Genomic DNA, 2,990 nt, shown 5'->3' on the forward strand with positions numbered 1-2,990 from the left:
AAAGCACTTGTTGCTGAAATGTGCTATACAAATAAACTTGATGGATGTATTGATTGATTGGATGCAGTTGAAATAAAAAGCTTACATACAAGGAAATATAAAGACACACACCTTTTTTTTCTGTCTTCAAAGTTAAATTGGACTAGACTCCTTTTTACGTCAGTTATTAGAATTGCCAAAATTATTTCTATATGCTAAATGCCACAATGAGGATTCAAAAGGTGAATTCATTTTTTATTAATATGTCCAAAATCAGAAGTTTGCACACAGTATCATCATTATCTATTAAAACAATGGGGTCCAGATGACTATGTCATGACTACTGGAGGCACAGCTGTGAATGTATTTTAAGGCCAGTCATATCATTTGTGATACTGAAAATAGTTTTTGTGATACTGGAAAATAATCAAATTCTAATTTCCAGTTTAAAAGGTTTTTTTTACCTTTATGCGTCAATCCTGCTTTTCCACCATATAGCCCATGTTTAAGATTTGAGGGCCTTTTTAACAACGCTGATCTAAGCCAGTCCATTGCAGCTCTGATTGCATGTTTAATGTTACCCTAGATTGGCATCTATAGAAAACAAATTAAACCATGAAATTAAAACCATTTAAACTTTGACTTCAAACTTTTATTCTGTATCATAGAACAGAACAACAATTGTGTTGTGTCTGTCACATGCAGTCCAGATGAAAGACATTGATTTCAGACATTCTCAATGTAACACAACACAGCTTTGAATCCTGATCAGACCCTGACCTCTAAGGATCCACAAACCCTTTTCCTTAAAAAAAAAACATCTGATTACCTTTGATTTTACCGTTACTGAGGAACAGCGTACTGAAGCGGTTGCTTCAAAATACATTATAAAGGTATGCCTCTATTTGACTTGATTTCTTCAAATTAACTTTGTAGGATATTTGTAAGCCATGATATGTTTTCAAAAAGACAAAGCTACATGTATGACATTTGTCCAAAATCACGTTGATGATTCCATTGAATATTTTGTGGACTTACAGGGTGGAACAATTACTTTCTGGAGTGTCTCTGTGATGTGAAATGAATGCAGGATTTCAGAAAATCCATTTCTGACAGTCAGACATGACTGTCAGAAATGTCTGACTGTCTGGGACCATCATACTTCCACCACTTCCACCACAAGGTCAGTTCATGACCTTAATAAAGGTCATGAACTGACCTTTATTAAGGTCAGTTCATGACCTTAATAAAGGTCAGTTGGATTACGCACCGGTAGGTTTATCTTTGGAATGGTCAAACTTAAACCTATTCTAAACCTATGTTCCTCATGTTCATTAAATTAGAATTTTAAAACAGCTTTTTGCTTTTGCTCAGAATACCCAAAATACCAACGTAAAAAGATGGTTGATGATCTAAAATATGAATGTATGAGAACACCAGTAAACAGGAGTGAAATACTTTTTCACAGCACTGTAAATGCTTGAAACATAAAATGACCAGAAATAGCAAAAAAAAAAAAAAAAAAGCAAAAAAATATATTTATTATTTCAATTTCAGTATTTATTGATTCAGTAGAAACATTGAAAATTGGCTCAAGAATTAAATAAACCTGTATATTCTTACAAAAAGCACATACTTTCTTGGTGTCCTTACATGTTGTGGGTATGCCACAAGCTGGAGATGAAGAAGGATGTGTGAACAGTTCAGCTTAGTGAGGATGAACTGAAAACAAAAGGGAAGCAGAGAAAAAAAACAATACAAACAAGCCAGAAACTCAAACTGTGCTAAACCAGCCCCTGGTCTTAGTGGCGATTCAACTCTGCCCTCCATACTGACGTCTGGAGACCAGAGTATCAAGTTTTTATTTAGCAAAGTAACAATAAAAGTCATCAAAAAAATCAACACAGTGACAGGTACGGGCATCGACTTCAGGCATAAATTTAACAATCTGTTCAGGACCAAGTGCGCAGCCTTGCAAACAATTAAAACATTAATAGTTTTTGCTAGAACACAAACAAGGTGAAAAGCCGTCACGGACCAGTCAGAGGAATGACGAGTCGCTGTCGTGAACAGCATCCCCACCGCGGCGTTGCTGTTAGGAGCGGATGCAGCCGAGTTTGTTTTAAGTCTGTTTGTGTAGATTAGCATCAAAAGGCCTGTGGCCAGGAAAAATCTTCTAACTGAATGCACTCTCCATATTTTTGTGCAAACTTGAAAGTTGAACATTTCTGCAAAAGAGAAAAAGTTCCAAGATTGTTAGGCAGATGGAAGGAAAAGTAAAGCAGGCATATTATTAACAGGACCAGTTAAAGGAGAAATAAGATTACCTTCTTGGAGCATGCATGACATTGAAAAGATCTGGAACAGAAGTATAGGAATGTCACTCACACACACACGCACACCGCAAAAACACACAATCTTACCAAGTATTTTTGGTGTGTTTTCTAGTTCAAGTATTTTTGTACACTTGAAATAAGACAAGAATACAAGAAACTTTTCAGCAAATATATGAGCTTCTCTTAAGTCAATAATACCTTAATATAGATGAAAAAATATTACTGACAAATTATTTAACTTACAACTAAAAATTTTTCATCAATGTTATGGAATAATAGCCTTTAAACAAGTTCTTATTTCTTTCTGAAAAGTTACTCCTAAGTTAGTTTAGTGTTACTTCAAGTGTACTAAAATATCTGCACTAGAAGCTAGACCAAAAAACTTTGTACGTTTTTGTGTCTTTGCACTGTTTCTGCACTAGTATTACATTATTGATCATTTTAAAATAAACGTGTTTATTATGTCATCATATTTTTCCCCCCCCAATCATTGAACTACTTTCAGAAAATCTGGAAGGAGTAAAATTATCTCTCTGCGCATGGAGTCGTTATTGCAGACTAATACTGTCCATAAACCTGCAATTCTTGTTGATGGAGAGATTTTTATAATGGATTTTTAAACAACCATGAGTACTGCTAACAGAAAGATGAAAAGGTTCATATACACACCTTACC

Source organism: Poecilia formosa, unplaced genomic scaffold, assembly GCF_000485575.1.
Source record: "Poecilia formosa unplaced genomic scaffold, Poecilia_formosa-5.1.2 Scaffold197, whole genome shotgun sequence".
Classification (NCBI taxonomy): Eukaryota; Metazoa; Chordata; class Actinopteri; order Cyprinodontiformes; family Poeciliidae; genus Poecilia; species Poecilia formosa.